The sequence below is a fragment of the Thalassophryne amazonica genome, chromosome 9 (genome assembly GCF_902500255.1).
Source record: "Thalassophryne amazonica chromosome 9, fThaAma1.1, whole genome shotgun sequence".
In the NCBI taxonomy this organism is placed as follows: Eukaryota; Metazoa; Chordata; class Actinopteri; order Batrachoidiformes; family Batrachoididae; genus Thalassophryne; species Thalassophryne amazonica.
In genome coordinates this window covers 70,201,579-70,227,871 of record NC_047111.1, presented here as the reverse complement: position 1 = coordinate 70,227,871, position 26,293 = coordinate 70,201,579, and the positions used below count along the sequence as shown (strand labels likewise).

Here is a 26,293-nt window from a genome sequence, read left to right as displayed (position 1 = left end):
ACATTTAAAGTGAAGCAGTGTGTTTGTCTATTATTAAAAAACACACGGTCTGCTCGACGTGGTGAGTGACTATTGACCCGACGGCCGGGTATCCACAGTCGAAGCCAGCTACTGTTCAAACTCGCACTAAGTGTTTTGCTTTTTCTGGGCAACACACAATGCTTCACAAACATGGTAACTTAAAAAAAAAAAAAAAAAAACTAACTGCGAGGCTTGCATGTTCAACCTCCTGCTGAAATACATCTGCTGAATCGCAGAGAAACAGGGATAAAAAAAAATCATGTAGGGATCCAGTCCACCAACCTTAAAAAACAACAACTCAAAATGGTTACATTTTACAAGTTGGGGAAAAAAAAACAGATCAGAAAGCCACATCTATCGCATCACCAATTCAGCAAAATGTCAAGACTGTGGCACAGGGACATTGTGCCATTGCTTAGGGAGAGACCTGGACTATTGATGTTGTTTAAAAAAGCAAAAGTACTTTTTATCCGATTACTCGATTAATCTCCAGAATAATCGATAGAATACGCGATTACAAAAATAATCGATAGCTGCAGCCCTAGTTCAAACTGATAAACTTTATTGTTTTTGTGCAAATATTTGCTCATTTTGAAATGGATGCCTGCAACAAGTTTCAAAATAGTTGGGACAGTTGGGGCAACAAAAGACTGGGAAAGTTGATGAATCCTCAAAGAACACCTAATTGGAAACAGGTGCAGCCTCAACTTCACCTAAATTCTGGGTCTTTTAGTGAAGCTTAGGGCTAGCGGCTGGCGATCACCTTAGTATTTCTTCTGTTTTTCTTGTTGATTAATACTGGCAAATTATACAGTATTTTTTGTCTTTCTGATGCCTGATTCTGTTTTTTCTCTGTTTAAGGTGCAGCTCCATCCAGAGATGGGATTTGTGTTTGTGTTGGCGATCCTCCTGTCCTGTGCACCAAGAGCAATTCTTGTATATTCGTCCGTGAATTGTTCTGTGAATTATTTCTGTAATTTATGTTTGTAGCATGGTCCAAGCAGAGGGTCACCCCTTTGAGTCTGGTCTGCTTGAGGTTTCTTCCTCAGAGGGAGTTTTTCCTTACCACTGTTGCTCTGGGGGTTGGTAAGGTTAGACCTTACCTGTGTGAAGCGCCTTGAGGCAACTTTGTTGTGATTTGGCACTATATAAAGGAAATAAAAACTGAAATTGAAAAATAGGTGAGTGTCATGTTTAGGTATAAAGGAAGCATCCCCAAAACGCTCACCCATTCACAAGCAAAGAGGAGGATCACCACTTTGTGGTCAACTGCGTGAAAAAATGGTCCAACAGTTTAAGAATAATGTTTCTTGATGTTCAATTGCAAGGAATTTAGGGATTCCTTAGGGAGACTCCGGACTGTTGAACAACTGAAGTCGTACATCAAGCAAGAATGGGAAAGAATTCCACCTACAAAGTTTCAAAAACTGGTGTTCTCAGTGTCATGCTCGGCCCTGATCGGGATTATTGTTTAATTTTTTTCCCCTTTCTTTGACCCACTTTCTGCCCCAGTTCTGTTTTATTAGCTATTTATCATGTGTTTATTCTCTGTTCTATTTTGCTTTGTCACTTTATTTCTTTGTTACTTTTCATTCTTTAGCCATTGTCCAGTTCCGTTCTAGTTTTGTTCAGCCTGTTTGTGTTTTCATTGTTTACCATTTTGCTGTCATCTCTTTATTTTTGCTGTTCTCATTATTGTTGTTTTCTGTTATACTTTTATATCGGGTTTTGCTTTCTGTTAATTTGTCAGCTCCTGTTTAGTTTTGCTTCAGTATTGATTTTCTGATCAGTTCTCATGTCGTTTTTCTTTTGCACTTATTATATCCTGGTTTGCTTTTAGTTCCCATGATTCATGCCCTGTCCTGGTGCCCGAGTATTATATTCTGTTTTTGCTCTGTTCTCACTTCGTCCTCATTTGTTTGTGTTCACTCCACTTCCTGCACCTGCCTCGTATCTTTGTCTCTCACACTTTGATTCTGTCTGCTTTGTATTTTCATTCACTCCCACTCATGCACCTGCTCACGCATCTTTGTATCTGACATCACTCAACTTTGTGCACTCCCTTCCCCACTATCTTGCCTATGTATACTCTTTGTCCACTAGTCACCCCTCTTTCTAGATTGTTCCTCACATGCACCAAATTAACCTGCTTCACATCACCCTGATTTGTTTGCTGCTTATGTAAACCATCACAGTCTCACTGCTCACCACCAGTTTGTCGTTGCTCTTAGCACATATTACAGCCTTCTTGTATTCAGTCCTGATTTGTCTTGCCGTGTACCACTATCTTGCTCCGTGTTTCTCGACCGCGCTTTTTGCCTCAGCCCTGATGTCAGTGTTTGCTCATGCCTCCGACCCCTGCCTGGATATGACTGCGTTTCTGCCTTACCTGGTCTGTACTTCTGCTCCGTTCCCTGACAACCTGTGTACCGAACCTCAGCCTGGAATAAAACGACAACTACTTTTACTCCAAAGCCTGGTCTGGGAGCTTGTATTGTGGGTCCACCCTCTCCGGGTGCAGGGCTTCCGCCCGGCCTGACACTCAGTTCCCAAATGCTTATTGAGTGTTGTTAGAAGGAAAGGTGATGCAACACAGTGGTAAACATACCACTGTCCCAGCTTTTTTGAAACGTGTTGCAGGCATCCATTTCAAAATGAGCAAATATTTGCACAAAAACAATAAACCTTATCAGTTTGAACATTAACTATCTCGTCTTGTGGTGTATTCAGTGGAATATAGGTTGAAGAGGATTTGCAAATCATTGTATTCTGTTTTTATTTGCATTTTACACAATGTCCCAACTTCATTGGAATTGGGGTTGTAAATAATATTGTTGGGGACTCAAAACAATAAACACAAATGCACATTTTGAACAATATATACAAAATGGTCTATGCGTTTTGTTGTCCATTGAAAATGAAAATGAAAACTGTTTATTTCAAACATTTGATACAACAACAATTACAAGATAGATCAGTAAAGACAACAACAAAAAAGTTCCTACTGTGTACCCAACATGTCCGAAAAGGGGTAGGGTGAAGCATCAGCTTATTTATCCCTACCCCTTCTTCCCCACAACCAGTAATACCCTTTGCCACATATACACATAGATTCCTACACACCTAAACCGATATCAATATATATATATATATATATATATATATATATATATATATACATATATATCAACATACATACACATATACATACACATACATACACATATACACACATACATACACATATACATATATACATATATATATACACATATATACACATATACATACACAAACATAAATATACACCTACACATACCTACTTACATACAAAATACTATATATTTACAAGCCGAAGCAAAAAACAAAAACACCCTAACCCTCATTACCCTTCCTCCTCCCTATACCTAGAAAAAACCATATTTTTGTACCGCTGTTTGAACTGGTTCATGCTTGGACATTGCTTGAGCCCCACTCCCAATCTGTTCCACATCCTCACCCCACAGACAGAAATACAGAAACCTTTTAATGTTGTTCGTGCCCACTGATGCTTTAAATTAAATTTCCCCCTCACACTGCAATCCCCTGATCTGTTAAAAAACATATTTTTAATATTTGCTGGAAGTAAATTGTTTATTGCTTTATACACAATTTGTACTGTTTGAAAATGAACCAAGTCTGTGAATTTTAAGAATTTGGATTGTAAAAATAGTGGATTTGTATGATCTCTATAGCCAGTATTATGAATAATTCTTATAGCTCTTTTCTACATTACTGATAGTGATTGTGTTGTACCTTTATAAGTATTACCCCATACCTCTGCACAGTACTGTAAATATGGTAAAACCAGTGAGCAGTAAAGAATGCGGAGTGAGTTGTGGTCCAGAATATGTTTCGCTTTGTTTAGAACTGAAATGCTTCTTGACAGTTTACTTTGTATATGTTTTATATGAGTCTTCCAGTTTATCTTATCATCTATTATCACCCCCAGAAACTTATTTTCATGTACCCTTTCAATATCTACCCCCTCGACTTGTAACTGAACCTGTATGTCTGTATTACAATAGCCAAATAACATGTATTTTGTTTTACTTAAGTTTAATGATAATTTGTTTCTGTCAAACCATATTTTCAATTTTCCCATTTCTATACTGATCCTCCTCAGTAACTCCTGCAAATCCCCCCCTGAACAAAAAATGCTTGTGTCAACTGCAAATAATACTAATTTTAATATTTTGGAAACATTGACAATTTTATATAAATTAGAAACAGTTTTGGACCCAATACTGACCCCTGTGGGACGCCACAAGCATTGTCCAAGCATGATGATGTATATTCCCCCAACTTCACAAACTGTTTTCTGTTACTTAAGTAGCTTCTCACCCAGTGCAACACCAACCCCCTAATCCCATACTGTTCAAGTTTATTGATTAATATGTCATGATTGATTGTATCAAAAGCCTTTTTAAGGTCTATAAATATTCCAACTGAATGTAATTTGTGGTCTATGGCGTTTGTAATCTCCTCAACTGATTCTATTAATGCAAGTGATGTTGAACTATGTGCTCTGAATCCATATTGACTATCAGTAAGTAATTTATGTTTATTTATGAATTTGTCTAATCTATTATTGAATAACTTTTCTAATAATTTGGAAAATTGTGGAAGCAAAGAAACAGGTCTATAATTTGTGAAGTGGTGTCTATCCCCAGTCTTATACAGTGGCACAACCTTAGCTATTTTCATTTGATTGAGAAATTTACCGGTTTGAAATGATAAGTTACAGATGTATGTTAATGGTTCTACAATCCATTCAATGACCTGTTTTACCACCACCATATCAATTTCATTTAAATCGGTAGATGTTTTATATTTACAATTATTCACAATGTCTATAATTTCTTTTCCATCCACTGCTGTGAGGAACATTGAACAGGGATTTCTTTCTATGAGATTATTATCCCAATCCTCAGGTTGGGAATCTGGAATTTTTTCTGCCAAGCTTGGTCCAATATTTACAAAAAAATTATTAAAACCGTTGACTACCTCATCCTTATTTTCCTTCTTGACATTATTATCAATGAAATACTGAGGGTAACTCTGTTTTTTATTACCATTTTTGATAATGCTATTTAATATATCCCATATTCCTTTAATATTGTTTTTGTTATTATATAATATGTTACTATAATATTCCTTCCTACATACCCGTATACTATTAGTTAATCTATTTTTGTATTTCTTATATCTATTTTCTGCCTCTTTAGTCTTTAGTTTTATGAATTCTCTATACAGTGTATTTTTCTTATTACATGCATTTCGTAACCCTTTCGTCATCCATGGTCGAGCTTGGATTTTTTGTTTTCTGTAGTCTTGTTTAATTGGACAATTTTTATCATATAATGATGTAAATATTTGTAAAAAAGATTCATATGCACTATCAACATCACTTTCACTGTATACCTTTTCCCAGTTTTGCTCCTGTAAATCCTTCTTTAGTGTGTTCATGTTTTCCTCTGTCCGCACTCGCCTGTATTTTATTTTCTCCTCTGGCTGATTCCGCCGATGGTTTCTATTATAAACGATGAAAACTGGTAGATGATCACTAATGTCATTGATTAATAATCCACTCACAGTGTTATTCTCAGTATCATTGCTGAATATATTATCAATTAAGGTAGCACTATGGGATGTAATTCTGCTTGGCCTGGTGATTTTTGGATATAAACTCATACTGTACATTATACTGATAAATTCATCTGTTATTTTATGCTTATTTGGATTGAGCAGATCAATATTTAAGTCACCACAAATGAACACAGTTTTTTGATTAGTTTTTGAGAACGTTTTTCCCATACAGTCAGTGAATGTTTCAATACTAGATCCTGGTGCTCTATATATACAGCTGACTAATACATTTTTGCTTTTTTCTTCACATATTTCAATAGTTATACATTCTAATAAGTTATCAATCACAGTTGTCATATTGTCTACTATTTTGATAGACAATATTTTGATTGATATGGTAAACAGTGCTTTACGCAGAGAAAGCAACACAGAGTTATCCAGTAACATTCACATGCAAACTAGTGGAGCAATCCTGATAGTTATACACTCTTTGTTTGAGCACGTGAGATTGTCATCAGAGGCTCTCCGTGTGCTCCTGCTTTCACTGATCACTGTGCGTAATGGCGCAGGGCGCACTGAGTATATACTAATAGTATGTACTCATTGGAGCACCCAGGGGGCTATTCAAACGGGCCAACTAGTAACATATCACTCCTGAAAACGATCTTTGGCTTTTCACGTGAGGTAAATCTGCCCTACGATTGGATTTTGGAAAACCATGTGACAGTGAACCAATTCCGATTGGACACTCACATTGCGCACATCATCACACAGCTTCTATGAGGAGTACAAAGATGGCCGGTGGCTGGCTCGAAAGTCTGCATAGTTAACTTTTCAGCAAAAAAAGAGTAAGTTTCTATCTCATATCATTAAAAAGTTATTTAGAATTTAGTAAAGCTTGGTCTTAGCCATTGTATACGATGGCATCGGCCCCAGGGGGTTAATATTTGGAATAATTGTCCTGATAATATTACATTACTTGGTACCTTAGTTGGTTTTAAAAGGCTTTACAAAAATAATATATTTACCCGTTATTGTTTGAAGAATTAGGTTTACCAACTTTGTCATTGTGTTTGGGATTTTGCATGATTGCTTGTTTGGTTGTGTTTTGAAATTTTAGTGCATTGATTAAGTTATATTGTTTGTGCACATTTCTTTTGTATTGTTATGAGTATATATTTATATATGTATACATTCTTTATTTTTTTGCAGCTGGTCTGCCCTGTGTCAGCCTGATCCCGTCAGATCTCAGAAGCTAAGCACAGCAGGAGCTGGTTAGTACTTGGACGGGAGACCTTGTTGGAACACCAGTGGCTGTGTGTAGGTAAAACGGGAGTTGCGTCATGAAGGGCATCCAGCGTAAAACTTGTGTCACATACCAATGCGGATCTGGTTGTATCCAGTGCGGTGACCCCGAACAGAATGGGAACAGTCGAATGGACGACAACAACAACATTATTTTTTTATGGTATAAGAGGAAGGTATTCATGAGCTTCGTTTCTGCCTTCACCCGTTCGGCCAAACGAGTTCACTGTATGTTGTTCTTTTTATGAGTTTTTGTTATTTTCTTTGTTATGTTCATCTGTGTGCTGAATAAATAAATTAATTCAGCTACTAAGTCCAAGGTATTGGACTCAGTGGCTCAGCCGTTGTCGCTCAAAGCGACCACGTCCCTAATTATGCATAACTTTATGACTTAAAATGTCTTAAACTAAGAAATTATAAAAAAAGAATTGAATCCCTCATACAGTTGCCATGGAGGGGGGGAACTACCTATGGTGACCGAAACCGCTTTTAGTGCCAGACTGTAACCATGTTTATTTCTATTCTAAAGTTGGACGTTTTAACATGGAATTGAAAGCCTTTTGGAATCAGCCTCAAGTGGCCAGTCAAGGAACTGCACCTTTTTCTTCTTTCGGGTGGGCTTCAACTGAGACCATCAAAGCTTATCGCTTAGGGGACTCACACACTGCAGTTTCTTTCCATTTAAAACAGCAAATATTCATTCTTACGATACTTGAGGGTCAACACTAGTTTATACAAAAACTATACAATGAGGCCCCATTAACAATCTGAGTATGGGGTCACAGAAGAGTGACCGTTAAACTTCAGGTTCAATTTATAGGAGAGAAGAGATCCTGGAATCAAACTGAGAAAATGTTATGTTGAAAACTCTCAGCTTCAGCATTCTGTTAAATATGAGATGTAAGTCCTGCAAGGGAAACTATATATTTGCCACCCACATCATTTGAGTGGGTATGCTTTCACTTTCTATCCATTTGTCTTGAATGTGTGCAGACATGGACTTTGCTGCAGCACATCGAAGGACACCCAGTCAAAGCCACTTTAAATACAAACTGTGGCAGATGGAGACTTTAACCATCTTTAACTTTTTGAAATCAAAGCTTGCCAATTTGCCCTGATCTAATGAGTGCACCACAGTGTTGTACCACCCTAATATTGTCATAGCATAATACGAATGAATGAATTTTATTCAGTGTGCACACACACACACACACATAATAAACAAAAGAATCTCTCATAATACAAAACAAAAGAAAACAAAAACTCAATTTCCCAGTTCAGGGCTGTGAAATGAAAATTGTAAAACCCGAGGAAAATTTGCAGGGGGTCTGGGGGGCGCAGCTCCCTAGGAGCCAGGCTCTAGGGCCTTGTGGGGCCCCAGAAACCAAATTAAATTTTCATCTACTGATACATTTTCAACATCTCCTGGAAGAACAAATCTCAAAATTAGTGCATATTCAAATGATGCTAGATTCAACCTTTCATTTGAACCATCAATGATCATGTTGAAATAATAGAATATGACATGGAAGTAGGACCTGGAATGATTTTCCTTTTAATTGCAAACCAAAATATGCATTAACTCAGAATAATTAAACTACATGAAATTCATGAAGACTGAAAAGACTGTTAAACCATGTCAAAAATCACAGCTAAAGATTGTAGAATATTTTAAAAATCAGGGTAAAATATCAATAACATAACTTATAGCAGTGGTGTAGTCTACGTGGAACGCAGGTAGACGCCGTCTACTCACCTAAAATGACCGGGAATTTCAATCAATCAATCAACTTTTTTCTTGTATAGCGCCAAATCACAACAAACAGTTGCCCCAAGGCGCTCCACATTGCAAGGCAAGGCCATACAATAATTATGAAACACAGTCTACGTCTAAAGCAACATAACCAAGGGATGGTCCAGGGTCACCCGATCCAGCCCTAACTATAAGCCTTAGCGAAAAGGAAAGTTTTAAGCCTAATCTTAAAAGTAGAGAGGGTATCTGTCTCCCTGATCTGAATTGGGAGCTGGTTCCACAGGAGAGGAGCCTGAAAGCTGAAGGCTCTGCCTCCCATTCTACTCTTACAAACCCTAGGAACTACAAGAATTTCCGTCTACCCACTTCAAATTGCCCCTTGGAACGTGACAGTGTAAATAAAATAAGCGCTTATTGACTGTAATTTTATTTTCTCCCTTTAAAAGACAGCCATCAGGCGTCCATTACTGCAGAGTGCACCGTATGTCCCACCCCCGCTCGCTCTGCTAGATAAGAGTTTTAATTGGCTCATAGACAGATGGGGTCGGGGCTACCAGATAATCAGCGCGAAAGCCGCCCACAAACAAGAAGAATGCTGGAGAAAGTATCGATGGTGATTATTACCCGAAAAAATGAAAAGAAAACAGGCCTTGGTTTTAGATTTTTTTTTTTTCGAAAACGTCCACCTGCTGCTTCAGGGCCGATTGATGAAGTTTGCACCCTAAGTGGAGGAGATAAACCTGGCGCTGTCTGCATTGCTGGTAAGTGGGCTAGCCTACGACAGCTAGTTTTTTATTTGTTCACTAAGCTAATGGGCCTTTCACACTGAATACGTCAGATGCGTCAAAAAACGGTCTAAAAAGCATTATTTTCATTGAGACGCGTTCCTTTTTAGATGCTGACAGGAGCGTGCATTGCTGCTTGTCGGCAGGCTGATGTAGACAAAGTTCAAGCCAATCCAACTTTCTGAGCTGTGACGTACTTTTGCATTGTCCAATAGGAACGACGCGTCAGGCCAAAACACGGAAGACTAGTGGCAGAAACAGAAACCACTGATCTGTACAAAACAAACGTGTCACAGGACTGCTCATTTATGGAGCAGTTTTCTGAAGAAAAATCCTTGGAAATGTTTTTTGTTGTTGTTTGTTACCTCAGAATTTCTGATTACTGTTAAAAAAGTTTAGAACACTTGTAATTAAAATAGCTAAATAAATCAATAAATGGTTCTTTAGAAACCTTTCATCTGTAAATTAAAACCACCTGTTATTTCAGATTAGATTATTTCTTGTTTAACATAAGGAACCTCGGACATTTCTTTTTAGACAAAATAACATGGAAATTTGTACTTTTTTTTTAAGTCTGGTAGATTATTTATATCTCATTTCAACCAGAAAAACAGACACTGTAAATAAATACAAATGTTTATTATAAATGCAACAGGAAATAATTTAACAATGACTGCAGTGATTGTAAAGTAGGATTTCTGTGACATAAATCTCTTGATGAATTTTTTTAACGGTCATTTCAACTTGTAATTTTGACAAAATATGTAATTGCCTTTTAATGTTGTTATCAGGACAGAGTCATTTCAAAAATATGAATTTGCGCACAATAAATGGAGAGCCTCTACTTGTGCAAATGTCTTTTGACTTTGATTCGTGGACATTTTTATTGATCCGTTCATTTATTGTTAAAATATAAAATGAAACAGCTTTTTTAAAAATAATAGAGTTTTGCCGGTAATCTACAGACGTCTCTTGAGTTTGAGTCCTGTTGGCTGTTGATTAGTGTAGTTTTAAAATGACTGGAATTGGTAAGTGGCATACTCTCAGTAGTTGCATGGTTGTCTTAGTTAGTTAGTTGGTTGTCTTCATACTATACTTTTGTGCCATTGATTTGGCCTACAATGTTTTTGTCATGGGTTAAAAAGGTTTCTGCAAAGTAAAGCATCTACCATATTTTCATTGTTGTATGTGAATTTTCTGGGAGCTAGCTTCTGTCCCGGCTTCTGTCCTTCAGCCTAGCTGCTGTTTTAATGTAACGTAACGTATACTAATACTAGCTTGTTTATACTGGGTAGGTTTCCTTATGGACCACAAAGCCTACAGGTTCCAGTCCCCTGTCTGGACCTGATGATGGACTGTCAACTTCAACAGAGATTGTGGTAGGAGGCGTGAGGCTATATATATTCAAATATAGAATATAAATGATCAGATGGAAAGTATAGATCTATTTGTTGTTATGGTCTTAAAAATGTTAATAACCGGGGGCGCATGCGCACGAGGTTGATGACGGACAAAAAACACAGTCTACCCACTTCAAAAATGTAGACTACACCACTGCCTTATAGTAAAAAGCCACATATTCTTGTGTAAATCCCTGTAAATCCACTCAAAGCCACATTGTGTCAGGTTTTGGCCCTGGACCTGCACAGAATTTGGTTTTGTCCCCGTCTCTGTCTGTTTCCCTCTCTTTGTCCTTCTGTCCGAGCCTGAGTGTTTATTTTCTGTTTCTTCCACTTTGGTCTTGGTTTTATGATCTGTTACATTTCAGATATGTTAAGTTCTGTTCTAGTTTAGTCTCGGCTTTTTATTTCGTCATACTGTGTTATCACATTAGCTGTTGAGGATTATCTGTTACACTTCAGCCACTTATTGAATTCTGTTCTAGTTTAGTCTTCATCCTTTACTTTCTGGTTATTCAGTCACTGTCTTGAGCACATCTGTCCCTCAGGTTTTTCTGTACACTCTAGCCACATGTTGAGTTCTTCTGTAGTTTTGATCCAGCCTTTAATTTTCTGTTGTCCACTTTTGGATTTTAGGAATTGTTTAACATTTGTTCTGTCACTGTCACATTCCTCTCCTTGCTGCTTTTGTCTGACACGCCCACCTGCTCTCCACTCTTGTCTCACTCAGCCACGCCTTCTTTCCTGCACCTGCATCTCATCACGCCCTGATTATCCTCTGCTTTTAAACCACTTGTCCTCCACAACTCACTGCTAGTTCGTTGTGCATTCTGCCTCATTCCAAGCCACCTGTATCCTGCCCTAGTCTGTGTTTTTGCCGCTCTTGTCCTCTGCTTGTCCTTGACCACGTTTTTGCCTGAGCCTGTTAACCTGCTTCTTTGTGCCTGAACCCTGCTTGTTTTTGACTATGTTTTTGCCTCCTCTGATACACCTGTTTGCCTGTGATGGAACTCTGCTTGTCACTGACCACGCCGCCGCCTCAAGACTGTCTGTACCGCCGCCTGCCTGCTTGTGACCTTGTGTATCGACCTGAGCCTGTTTTTTGGATAAAGCCTTTTCCTTAACCCACATCTGAGTCATGCATTTGTGTCCATCCGCCCGCTGTGCCTCGCCACCTCAGTCCCTGACACAGTGTCTTTTTTCCCACGAAAAAAAAGTCTACATTAATTAAAAACTAATTTACATTGTGTAAATTCATGTAGCCTAAATTCATTCAAAGCCACGTCTTTTTTTTTCAATGAAAGAAAGTCTAGATTGATGAAAGAAAAAAAGGCACATAATCTTTTCTGAAATCCTGTTTGAACAGCACAATGTTTATTTTCCAGAGAGAGAAAAAAATTCTTACCAGTTCGCTTTCCCGTTCATCTTTCAGGTGTGTTCATGAATCCAGCAACAATTCCACGGATTGCTGTCCTGATCACACTTTTTCAAACCTTCTTCCTCGCTGTCTTCGGTCTGATGTCGCTCCGTGACACAGACATGCTGCAAAATTCTTCTTTTAAAAACTTTAAAGTTCTAAAAGTGTGCGATGTCCACATGCTACATTTAGCTAAGCTTCGCACAGGAGCCACACAGTGTCACCGCAGCAACCAACCAGTCCCGCTTTACGACAACTGTTGTAACAGCCAGGCTTTGAGTGGCATTTTTCCTCCACGAATCTCCACGGATCCGAGGAAACTGATAAGTATCTGTAACACACAGATCAGTGTCCGCGGACTTATAAAACTTGCATGATGTCGTAAAAAAGAACGCTTTGCGATAAGCATTTTAAAAACTCAGTAACGATCACAATTAAAGAGTACAACACTAACACCCCCCCAACCACGCCCATGATGAAATCTGCGGAATCCCGCGGATCCACTGTTTTTCAGCCCTGCAGTTCTGTGCGGCCGAAAGGGTGAAGGCTGAAGCAAAAGCTTATAAACGCCAACCAAGTCCAAAAATTTAAAAATGTGTAAGCAAGCAAACAGTGGGTTTGTTGGCTCACGATATGTTTTTTGTTTTTTTTTTTACTTAATAACTCTTATAGCTTTCTTGTTTTATATGTGTTTCCCCAAACCTCAATGCAGTAGGTCATGTATGGGACAAGCAATAAATGATACAGCGTAACCAACGAATGCTGGAAGAGGAGGTATTGTGCTTTATCCAAAATCGCAATAACTTTGACATTTTGGATTTAACGTCATTTATATGAGTTTTCCAACCTAATTTATCACCGATTAAAAACTCCAAGAAACTTGGTTTCGGTTAATATTTCAATTTCAGCATCATTCAATAATAAGTTTCAACTTAAGTTCCTGGGCTTATTTCTGAATATATTTTGTTTTACCCAAATGAAGCGGTAATTTGTTTGAATCAAAGCAGTATTTAAATTTTTGCTCCTCTCTATCATGTCCAGGAACTGTCCCAAATGATCCCCACTACCAAACACAGGCGTATTATCAGCAAACAAAATACATCTCACAGACTTGCAAACCAAACCTATATCATTAATATACAACAGAAACCGTAACAGCCCAAGGACTGAACCCTGGGGCACCCCACATGTAATCCTCAAAAATTCAGAATTTGTCCCCCCAAAATGGGCACACTGATACCTGTTGCATAAAAAGCTAGCTATCCAATCAAGGGCCGGTCCTCTAATATCGTACTTCTGTAATTTGTCCAATAGTGAAGTGTGATCTATGGTATCAATACATACATACACGTGTGTGTGTGTGTGTACGTACGTACAGTTGTGCTCAAACGTTTACATACCCTGGAAGATTTTTTTTTTTTTGCCCATTTTTCAGAGAATATCAATGATAATACAAAAACCTTTTTTCACTCATGGTTAGTGGTAGGGTGAAGCCATTTATTGTCAAACAATTGTGTTTACTCGTTTAAAATCATAATGACAACAGAAACTATCCAGATCAAAGGTTGACATACCCTGTTCTTAATATGATGTATTGCCCCCATTAACATCAATGGCAGCTTGGAGTCTTCTGTATGGAGCTAAATCCAGGCCAAACGTTTTGTAATCTGAAAATAAAAAAGATTGAAAAAATACATTTTGAAACTGAAAATTCAGTGTTCGTTCTTGAATTTTATAATATTTAAAAAGTATGATTAAAATAAAAATAAGATATATATTTTCAGTTTAAATAAATATTTGATTAAGCTCTAATTTTTTTGATCAAATAATTTATTTTCATTCATATTTCTTTTTTCACCTTCAGATCTTTTTTTTTGCTTTCAGATCTTATTTTTTCATTTTCAAACTTTTGGCCCCGTTCTGGCGTGGGAGGGCATGGCTTTGATTGAGAGGGGCATGGAATTGTGAGTGACAGCAGAGCAATCAGTCCTCACATGATGTTGCATTCAGGAAACATGGGTACTTTGATAGATAATGACTCTGCTCCTGTCTCCATCGTTTATTTACTATGCGGCTGGCACGTGAAAGAAAATAGAATGAAAGCTTATTACGAGGCTTTAAACCCTCGAGATAAAGCTGTTTATTGTGATCGATATGTAGCAGTTGGTTCAGTGGATCCGTATGTGAATTTAATGACGATGTAACAAAGTGGCTGGCAGTTTCACAGCGTAAACTTAATGTGACCAGAACCAAGCAGACCGCCGGTAAATCCAAAGCCAAAGCCGGAAGAGCGCTCTGGCTACCGGCGGTGTGAAGAAGCCGCACCCTTACAGGCTCGGCACCGAGGCGCTGAGAGCGATCCACCGCTATCAGGAATCCAGAGAGCTGCTGATCCACAAGATGCCGACCAGGTCAGCCTCGCCGGCCTCCTGCAGAGCATCACAGCGAAGCTCTGAAAGCGGAGGTCGGTCTTGAAGTCCTGAACGATTTCTCTCACAAGGTGCTGGAAGGGCAGCTTGTGGATCAGCAGCTCAGTGGATTTCTGGTAGCAGTGGAGTGCCACGGTGCCGGGCCTGTAACGGTGAGGCTTCTTCACACCAAAGCGCTCTTCTGGGAGGCTTTGGATTTGGATTTCCCAGCAGTCTGCTCGCTTCTGGCCATATTAAAGCTTCCTTCAGATCTGCTGAGCCAGGTCTCTCTGTGTGTCACTTAGAAAGCTCGTAACACTCCACTGCAGCCTGTAAAATGAGTGACCTGCCTTATTTTCATGCGGCGATGCAGCTCTGCGTTCACGGTCTTGTGTGGATTTGGGACACATCAGTGTTTTAGGTATAGGTGTTAAACTTTACAATCTTGCATATTTTTCATTTTTTTAAATATCAAAAATGACCAAGAGTTGTCTAGAATTACTTGAAATAGACATCTTTAGCATCACTTTATTTACAGGTATCAAAACAATTCAATGGAGATAAAGTGTTAAGTCATTATCTATCAAAGTACCCACGTTTCCTGAAAGCAACACCATGTGAGGACTGATTGCTCTCCTGTCACAATTCCACACCCCTCTCAATCGAAGCCACGCCCTCCCACGCCAGAATGGGGCCAAAAGTCTGAAACTGAAATAATATCTGAAAGTGAAAAGATCTGAAGGTGAACAAAAGAAATATGAATGAAAATAAATTTGATCAAAAAGTTACAGAGCTGAATCAAAAAATTATTTAAACTGAAAAATATATATCTTACACTTATTTTTATTTTGATAATACTTTTTAAATGATTATAAAATTCAAGAACAAACATTGAATTTTCAGTTTCAAAATTTATTTTTTCAATCTTTTTTTATTTTCAGATTGCAAACCTTTAGGCCTTGATTTAGCTCCATCCTTTTGTGGTAGTTGTGGAAGAGGCTCTCTGATGGTGAAGCTGCCACTGAATATGTCTTGAACTTTATTTACATCAATTACTAAGAAATCCAAACAATATGGCACTCTATGGTAAATGTGCATGGAGTAGACAGTTCTCAATAACTGAGTGACTGTGCAAGAAGGAAATGTGTGAGGAAAGCCACCAACACACACAGACAAACCAGAAGTAGTTATAGGCTTATGTGTTTGTGACTGAAGCTTTCATTTGTATCACCCAACTATATAGTTTATTTAATTTATTTATTTTTATTGAGGATTTATTTCATTCATTTAAAAGAAAAACAGAAAAGCAAAATTAACAAAACATTACAAACCACTGAACGAAAAGGAGCAGTTTGGAAGAACAAGTCTTATATATTCTGCCCCTTTTTTTTACAACAGTCTTGCAAAGCATCATCAATCGACATCATTGCATTTCTATGACTTTGTCACATGCCACCGACTTCTTTCCTAATTTTAACCATTATTTAAGAGACTACATCCCTAATAGATTACATTTTAAACTTCAAACATTCTAAACATTATTAACAGATTACATTTTTGGCTTTGTCACAGCCCACTGACTTATTTCATAGTTTCATACTTACAAAATACATCAAGTTTAATACGTTTTTAAAATAATTTAAGCGACCTTGATTCTTTGATTTCTTTGAGGTTGTTCCATTATTTTACACCATTCACTGCAATACTCCGTTCCTTTATTGTTGTGTGTGGGCCGCCAGAAGAGGAGGTACTGCTGGCCCACCATCAGAGGGCGCCCTGCCTGAAGTGCGGGCTTCAGGCACGAGAGGGCGCTGCCGCCATGGACACAGCCGGGGGTGACAGCTGTCACTCATTACCTCTTGACAGCTGTCACCCATCTACTCAACGTCCTCTCACTCCATAAAGACCAGACGTCATCTCCACCTCAGCCTTTTTGTGAGATTTGTAAATCTGTTATTGTGAGTGTTTGCAGGAGTACTGGTCGTTTTTGTGGAGGCTGTGCAAGACGGCGCTCTTTTTCTTCTGAGACCGCTGCAACATATTGAGTGAGAGGTGGAGGTGGCATTCCCACCGCTGTTGTTACTGGGTGTACACACACCCACACTTGACTGTCTTTGTTCTTCGCCAGCAGTACCAGATCCGACAGTCGGGGACGGTGATCACCTGGGAATTCGGGACTTGGCGGCTCCAGTATTCACCAGGTTCTGTGGCTGGCGGAAATCGTGTGGTTCCGGCTCTTCTCAGGACAGACGTCTTCTATCCTCGAGCGTGCCCACACGTCACCTTTGTGGATTGACTGTAATTATATTCTGAGATTGTCTGTATGTTCGTTGTGCACCTTCACAACATTAAATTGTTATATTTTGGCTTATCTATTGACCATTCATTTGCGCCCCCTGTTGTGGGTCCGTGTCACTACACTTTCCCAACATTTATCTTGGTTCTGAATCTGGGTTTTTTAAAGACTTCTATGCCCTTCAAATTATAACTACTTACTCTTTTTTCAAACATATTTTGAATGTTTATTGGTAAGGTATTGTTATTCGCTTGGTACATTATTTGTAGTAATTTCAAATCAACTAAATCAAGACTGTGATAATAATGAAACTGGACATGACAACTAAAGATCATACAAAGAAAACATGAGCACAAATCTAAACTTGATCAGGACTGAAAAGCATACCACAACATGATAAACAGAACCATGGGAAATAACACACTGTGACAAAACCAAGTGGAACAGACACAAAACTATAAGAAAAACAGAAACTAAGTGATAACAAAACCTGGCATAACAGTACTACATAATAGAAATGAGAACAGCAAAAACAATAGGCAAACAATAACCAAATGATAAACCATGAAAACACAGACTGATAGAACAAAACTAGAACGGAACTGGAACATGGCTGAAGAATAAAAGTAACAGAAGAATGTGCCAAAGCAAAAATAGAACATAGAATAAACACATGATGAAGAAGGCAATTAATAAAACAAGGCTGGGGCAAAAGGAACAGAACTAAATAAAGAGGAAAAATAAGGGCTGAAGCCTGGAACTGGGCGGGGCATGACAATATCTTGTCTTTGTGGTGTATTCAATTGAACATAGGTTGAAGAGAATTTGCAAATCATTTACATTTTACACAGTGTCCCAACTTCATTGGAATTGGGGTAGTAGTTTTGATCTGTTTTGGTGAAAAAATATCCTTCTCCGCTCTACTCCACAATGAAGCTAAGAGTGGTGATGCAATATGCAAACCTTGCACGCTGCACAATTTCTCCAATCACAGCCACATAAGCCTATAACTTCTTCTGGGTTGTCTGGGTGTCTTGGTGGCTTTCCTAATAAGTGAAACAAAGGTTTTTGTGTTATCATTCATATTCTTTGAAAAATGGCCAAAAAAAAAAAACATAAATTCTACCAGAAATTCTAACCTTTGAGCACAGCTGTGTATGTGTGTGTGTGTGTGTGTGTGTGTGTGTGTGTGTGTGTGTGTATATATATATATATATATATATATATATATATATATATATATTTGCAGCCCAATGAAGTTGAAAGTTTTCTTTGCACAAGTCCTAGACAAAAATACAAACTATGGTGTTTTGATATGCTGTGTTGAAAATTGCTTCCTCTGTTAAAAAAAGCACTTGGGAATGTTTTTAAGAAAGCATTAAATCAGTATATTAGAAAAATATGTATTTGAAAAAAATACACAGCTGGCCATATTTTTTGAGATTTTGTGCCATTACCATACTAGCAATTTTCAAAAGTAGGTTGCCAGCATTTTATTTTTTTGCTACTTTATATGTTGTCATACATATGTTATAATAATTGTCATGGATTTCTCAAAAACAAAGCAGTTGTTCAGGGTACGTAGAACACACGGCACCCTGAGTGTTAACAATGCTTTAATAAGCCGAGGACTCTTTTAAAAAAAATAACTTGTGCTTTTGTAGTTTTTAAACCAAATCTGTGATATGAAGAATATGCTTTGAAGTTGCTGGAGCTCAGTTTTTAATTTTACACATTATATCATAATCATGAAAATTAAACACAACTCTTGCATGCTTGCTTTTTTTATGCAGGTGTGGATGGAAAAAAAAAAGGTTTCCGAATGTTATGTTAAATGGCATCTCACTTACTGATAAAATGCCATATAAATGTGCAAAAATTGCACAGTAATTTTCTTTGCCTTCCTCTTCAATTACTGCACATTGAAGATTGTCAGAATTTATAGTTCAGATTGACAACTCGTGCTCTGGTCTTAACTCTTATTATTATAGCCCGGCAGAGAATGCCATGCAGCAATTTGCCAGCAGCAGTATGTCCTGTCAAAATGTCTTTGAGCAAGACACAGAAATCCCACATGCTTATTCATCACGAGACACTTTGGATTAATGTGTCAGCGGAATGCCTAAAATGTAAAGATGTGAAATAAGCACTTAGAAAGTGTCCAACAAATTAAAAAGAGCCAAAGTTGTTCCTTAGCAATTCCTGTCCTCTGTGTCACACATTGTCTTCCTTCATTGACTGGAGGCTCATATCCGTCATCTGTCAAACTCTAAACAGATTTCCTTTCACCACAAATCCTAAAATCATCTTTTCAGCTGTCACGCCAAGCTAATATGTGATTATATTTCAGTGTGGTATGTTTCTGTATTTTATGAACTACACTGCATCTAAACTAACCTCCGTATGGGATTTGTGCCACAAAGAAACAACTGTTTTGAGATTTCAGGGTGTTTTTGTGGATCAGAAAACCACAAACAAGATGACACGCTTCTGCTTCTCACACCTTGCTCCCCACCTGGAATTTTTATATATATATATATATATATATATATATATATATATATATATAATTTATTTATTTATTAAGATTATAAGGTCAACAGCTCACCATCTTTCTCAGAACAAAAGGCAGCAATGACAAGATTCCATCACTCCGTGAAAGAATTTTCTTTGCTGGTTTATCTGACAAAGACTCTTCTTTCCCTTTTGTTGATAATGCTTTTGGACCAGATCATGATTACAGTCACCTGTTGACATCACCTGATTGAAATAACATCATTATATATATTTTTTTGCATCATTACTAACCCTAAAATGCACACACTATTATTATTATTATTATTATTATTAACAACAACAACAACAATAATAGTGTGCACACACTTCACAACTTTTTTGGAATGTGCCAAAAGTCTGAAATGCAGGAATGGATATATATTCACTAATTAAATAAAGTTGACCAGATAAAAATTTTTAAATGTCAGGTTTATACTGTTAAACTAAATGTAATTAATTTGTTTATTGTTGTTGTTGTTGTTGTTTGTGGTGGTGGTGTTATTAATAATAATTTTTATTTTTTATTTATTTATTTTGTATTTTGCATTCTGCATTTCCAACTTATTCTGATTCGGGTTGTATTTTGATACATTGACATTTTATTACCTGGAGGACATCAGTACTGTTTCTCCCAAAAATATTTCACAGTACTTGAGTGTTTTAAAAAGTGTCCTCTTTAAAAAAGTGGGAAAAAAATGTGATCTACTCTTGATCAGATTGTGAATCAGTTCCTCCTTTTAAGAATTCAATGTACCGGTATGTAAATGGAGCAGCACGGTGACTTAGTGGTTAGCACTGTTGCCTCACAGTGAGAAGGTCATGGGTTTGATTCCCACCTGTGGCCTTTCTGTGTGGAGTTTGCGTGTTCTCCCTGTGTTTGCATGGATTCCTCCCACATCCAAAGAGACGCAGGTTAGGTTGATTGGAAACTTCAAATTGTCTGTAAGTGTGTGTGCGGGTGTGCATGTGTTTGTTTGTCTCTATGTGGCCTTGCGACAGACTGGCATCCTGTCCAAGGTGTACCCTGCCTAACGCTCTATGACTGCTGGCTCCAGCCTCCCACGACCCTTAATTGGACTAAGCAGTTGAAGATGAGTGTGTGTATGTAGATGTAGCTGTAATAAAGATCACTTTTCCTTATAATGAAACAGGCTGACAATTACAATTCAAAGTAATGTGAAAAGCCAGAATTTGTCATTAAAAAAAGCATTAATCAACAACGGTGCAATCTTGGGTTTTTTGTGCATCTTTTAAAAGCCCAAATGTTATCCAGGACTGTGGATTAAACCGTAAACTGTTTTTCTCCTTACAGTCCATGAAATGTTTTCATACAGTCCAACAGTTTTCATACAGTCTCCTGTGTTTGTAGCAACAGCTTATTTTGTAAATCTACGCTGCATTTTGTGCATGTGCACCGATCTGTACATGATCACTCTGCATTTTCAGAAAAAAACAGCGCAATTTAAGGCAGTTACCAACTTTATAGATGCAAATAAACACTGAAGGAGAACATGTGGTGGTACAGATGGCTTTCCCAGGTAAGTGACCATTAGTTCCCCATCTTAATTTTTCAGGCCTTGTCCAATTAAAGATGGCACATCAATCAATCAATCAATCAACTTTTTTTTTATATAGCGCCAAATCACAACAAACAGTTGCCCCAAGGCGCTTTATATTGTAAGGCAAGGCCATACAACAATCATGAAAAACCCCAACGGTCAAAACGACCCCCTGTGAGCAAGCACTTGGCAACAGTGGGAAGGAAAAACTCCCTCTTAACAGGAAGAAACCTCCAGCAGAACCAGGCTCAGGGAGGGGCAGTCTTCTGCTGAGACTGGTTGGGGCTGAGGGAAAGAACCAGGAAAAAGACATGCTGTGGAGGGGGGCAGAGATCGATCACTAATGATTAAATGCGGAGTGATGCATACAGAGCAAAAAGAGAAAGAAACAGTGCATCATGGGAACCCCCCCACAGTCTACGTCTAAAGCAGCATAACCAAGGGATAGTCCAGGGTCACCCGATCCAGCCCTAACTATAAGCCTTAGCGAAAAGGAAAGTTTTAAGCCTAATCTTAAAAGTAGAGAGGGTATCTGTCTCCCTGATCTGAATTGGGAGCTGGTTCCACAGGAGAGGAGCCTGAAAGCTGAAGGCTCTGCCTCCCATTCTACTCTTACAAACCCTAGGAACTACAAGTAAGCCTGCAGTCTGAGAGCGAAGCGCTCTATTAGGGTGATATGGTACTACGAGGTCCCTGAGATAAGATGGGACCTGATTATTCAAAACCTTATAAGTAAGAAGAAGAATTTTAAATTCTATTCTAGAATTAACAGGAAGCCAATGAAGAGAGGCCAACACGGGTGAGATATGCTCTCTCCTGCTAGTCCCCGTCAGTACTCTAGCTGCAGCATTTTGAATTAACTGAAGGCTTTTTAGGGAACTTTTAGGACAACCTGATAATAAAGAATTACAATAGTCCAGCCTAGAGGAAATAAATGCATGAATTAGTTTTTCAGCATCACTCTGAGACAAGACCTTTCTGATTTTAGAGATATTGCGTAAATGCAAAAAGGCAGTCCTACATATTTGTTTAATATGCGCTTTGAATGACATATCCTGATCAAAAATGACTCCAAGATTTCTCACAGTATTACTAGAGGTCAGGGAAATGCCATCCAGAGTAAAGATCTGGTTAGACACCATGCTTCTAAGATTTGTGGGGCCAAGTACAATAACTTCAGTTTTATCTGAGTTTAAAAGCAGGAAATTAGAGGTCATCCATGTCTTTATGTCTGTAAGACACATCAGTCATTTGTAGTAGTTCTTGACAGTGAAATTCAGCCTGGTGATTGCTAAATGTTGCATGCTGGGTCAGGGGATCACTTGTTAGTTTCACTGTAAACCAAAAACAAGGCTACTGTAATGACCATATCTGTCTGTCTGTTTGCCTGTCTGCAGCAATATTTTCAAAACACAAAGAGCAATTTCAACACAACTTGGTGGACAAACTCAGTGGACTGTTTGCCCAACATACAGTTCTATTAAGGTCATAGGTCTAAGGTCAAGGTCAAATGTGAAGTCACCTGTTCATATACATTAATGATCACATCTCAGGAAATAGATGGGGTAATTGAAATGTGGTTTTCTGCATTGACCTCTGCTCTCCTGTGGTTACAAACTTGTCACACGTCTAATGTAAATTACATCAAAAGAAGGCAAACTAGCTGGAGGTGGTGGGGGAGTGCAATCATCTAGATCCCTTGTTGGTAGGGAAACTTGAATCTTCGACTTGACTGGGTTGCTTGACGCGAGGACATTTTGCTTCTAATCACAGAAGCTTCCTCAGCTAAAATTTCTTGCTCTGGTAGTCTGACTTCTGTCTTGACTCTTGTAGAGAAGAATAACAGAAGCCAGCAAAAGCTGGAGTTTTAAACCTAACCAAACCCCTCCTCCCGAGAGGCAGACTGCTATTGGCTAGTGACTAACAATTGCTCTAATTAGCACCTATTGTGCTCTAGTTAGTATCCTCCTAGTGACAGGGCAGCTGTCCCCCCAATGATGGGACTGATGCCTCTCCTGACGACATTCCTGACGACTCTCCTGATGATATGAATGACTCATTACCATGAACAAAAGACTGAAACTGCTTTGACCTGAGTACCACATTGTAAACAGGGGACAAAGTTGTGATTAGAAGCGAAACGTCCTCGCATCAAGCAACCCAGTCCAGTCGAAGATTCAAGCTTTTCTACTATGGAAACCACCTGGACAACTGAAAGCCTTCACAGAAATCCCTTGTTGGTGGTAGACTCTGCTACTGAAGGTGGAGCACAGCAAAACCTTTTTGTTTTGCTTTTTTTTTTTTTTTAACCTGACTTTGTTAACACACTGTTGTTTGGCCAGGCTGTTTGGAACAGACAGACTGGGACATATTTTTTACTGACAGTGGTGAGGATCCTGGCACACTAACAGATGTACTGACCTCTTATATTTAATTCCGCAAGGATCCCATCACATCCACAAAACAAATAACTATTCACCAAAACAGTGTTGTGGCTGGCGTGCCTGGCTGGCTTTTGTTTGTCTTCTGTTTCTGTCTTTTGGTTTTCCTTCCAGGTGGTGCGCATTTGGGACTGAGTGGCTGTGTGGCTGAGTTACCAGGACCTCACCCTGATCACCTGAGGCTGATCAAGTGCAGCTCGTTCAGGACTCACAGCTGTGGTGCATCTACACGGATTGGAACATGGTGGCATTTAAGTCTGGAGTACACAGTGTGTATTAGCCAGAGACTCGACCTTGTGACCAGACGGGTGAGATCGTCGTCTCGAGAGCCATCTCATCATCAGTGGATGCAGAGAACGTCCAGGTTTGATGCATGGTCTGTGAAAGAGGAGGGGGTGAGGTCTCACGCTCGTCAGCACACTTCCTGAGGTACGTTAGGTTTTGTGACTAACATTTATACAGTCAGTAAATGTGGTGTCCCTCACACCTTATTGTATTGAGCTGTTATGTTAGTCATTTAATCAGCTTCCACTGCAGTTGAGTTTGTGAACAGGGTGTTCCATGCCTGCAGGGTGGGAAGCTGATTAGTAATTAAGCCAGGAAGTGTTTGCTGTTTGTGAACACCTTTGAGCGGTCTCTCTGTGTGTGGAGTGTGGACTCACATGATGATTTCTTCTTTCACAGACTCAGTTTGTCGTGGCCACCTGGGGGGTGTCGGCGGGGTCCTTGGGTCCGAACAGTTTCTGGCTCCGGACCGTTTGTGCTGCTAGGAGCGCACCGTAATCCACCACGCCAGACCGCGCACTCATTTGTTGTATTTTCCACTTCACTGTTATGTCATTAAATTTAGTTATCCTTTGTACCGTGCTCTGCTTATTTCATACTGTGTCCTTCAAACGCTGGTCGGTTCTCCGGGCTGCGTCCGACACATAACAAACAGTAAAAAATGGGTTACCAAGGGCATGGAGACCTGCCTGGTTAAGAAGAAAAAAGCCCTTCTGCAGGGATGAGGGTGAGGGAGCTTTGGGTGAGGGACCTGGAGAAAGAGCTCAGGAGGCAAGCTAAGCTTGCTAAAATAAACTACAAGAACAAGGTGGAGCACAAACTATTTTCTGGAAATGCAAGGAAGGTGTGGCAGGGTTTAAACATCATGATGGGCAGAGCCCCCAAACCTGCAATGGTTAATTCCACAGAATCCATCTCCTTCGCAGAGCAGTTAAACATCTTCTCGTGGTTCAACAGTAGCAGCACACCAACCACCTGGACCCTTGCGCCCCCAGCTCCCCCCCCTCCAAGCCCTCAATATTGATGAACAGCTGGTGATATCCATCCTGCACAGAGTCAACCCACACAAGGCAGCGGGGCCTGATGGGTTCAGAGGCAGGGTGCTCAAAGCTGGGTGCGCCTCTTGCCAGGCTATTCCAGCTTCTCCTGGATTCTGGCTCTGTTCCCAAGCAATGCCTTAACATCAGTGCTGTGCAAATGTGTGGAAAGGGTCATGTGTAAACACCTTACAAACCTACTGTCTGACAAACTGGACCCACTCCAGTTTGCCTACAAGGCAAAATGAGGTGTGGAAGATGCAAGTGTCACCCTTTTAGACACCGTCACCAAACATCTGGACTCTGTACACCCACACGAGGATATTATTCATGGACTTCTCCTCAGCTTTTAATACCGTAAATTCAAATAACCTGCTGCGCTGTCTCTCTCTGACCTTCAGGTTCACCCCACACTGATTTTATGGATTAAGAGGTTTTTTGGGGGTTTTTTTGTTTGTTTTTTTGTTTTTTTGTTTTTTGATAGACCACAAATGGTGTTTTTAAATGGGTTTAAATCCACTAAGCTGGTTTTAAAAACAGGACTCCCACAAGGCTGTGTTTTATCTTCCATTTTCTTCTCTGTTTATACCAATAACATCTCCTGCAGCAATGAAGGAATGACTCTTTTTAAATATGCAGATGACATGGCTCTGGTGGCGCATTTGACTGACACCGATGCTCTGTCCCACTACCAGCTTGTCAGCAGCTTGGTCCAGACATTTTCTGAACACTCCCTGGAACTGAACATCTGTAAGACCAAGGAGCTGTGCTGTGAGGCAGAGACAAAATGCCATCTTTACTGTTCCAGCCACTCAGCATCCAGGGTCAGATCGTGGAGCAGGTTCAGTCCTTCAAGTACCTCGGAACAGAGATAGACACCGGCCTGTCCTTCTCAACACACAGTGACACTGAGTAAACTGAGGACTTTCCATGTCAGCAAGGACATTTTAACTCTGGTCTGTAAATCCCTCATTGAGTCACTCCTCACCTTCAATATCTCATCCTGGTACAACCGTCTCACTATCAAACACAGAACTAAACTTTTCTGTATTATCAGTCATGCAAGCAAGGTAAATGGTTCACCCCAAACCCCTCTGTCTGAACTATATAATCGCTCGGTGATCAGGAAAGCCACCCTAATCACTGAGGGCCCCCCACACACCCTTCACCACTCCTTCCACTTACTGCCATCGGGCAAGCGGTACAAAGTCCCTCTGGCCTGCAAAAATATCCACAAAAAAATCTTTAATCCCCTCTGCTGTAGCAACCCTTAATAAGACCAGATACATGCTTGTGTTGTCAATTGTGCTGTTTTTTTGTTTTTTTTAACAGTGAAGCTGTGTGTATTTAATGTGTTTTTATGAGCTAGTTGTTGAAGAAGAATTTTTGTGACCTTTGTGGA

General features: G+C 39.2%; 1 protein-coding gene and 1 long non-coding RNA gene across 2 annotated transcripts in view; both read right to left on the bottom strand.

Moving 5' to 3' along the window:
* Window positions 1–26,293, bottom strand: part of mtnr1bb (melatonin receptor 1Bb) — a 223,647-nt gene that overhangs the window by 151,091 nt on the left and 46,263 nt on the right. The window lies entirely within an intron of this gene.
* On the bottom strand, window positions 8,019–25,808 carry LOC117517342. The gene is made up of 3 exons (XR_004562708.1): window positions 25,692–25,808; window positions 23,726–23,731; window positions 8,019–8,032 (listed from the first exon to the last, which is right to left on the bottom strand). It is a non-coding gene; the product is annotated as an uncharacterized LOC117517342 (long non-coding RNA).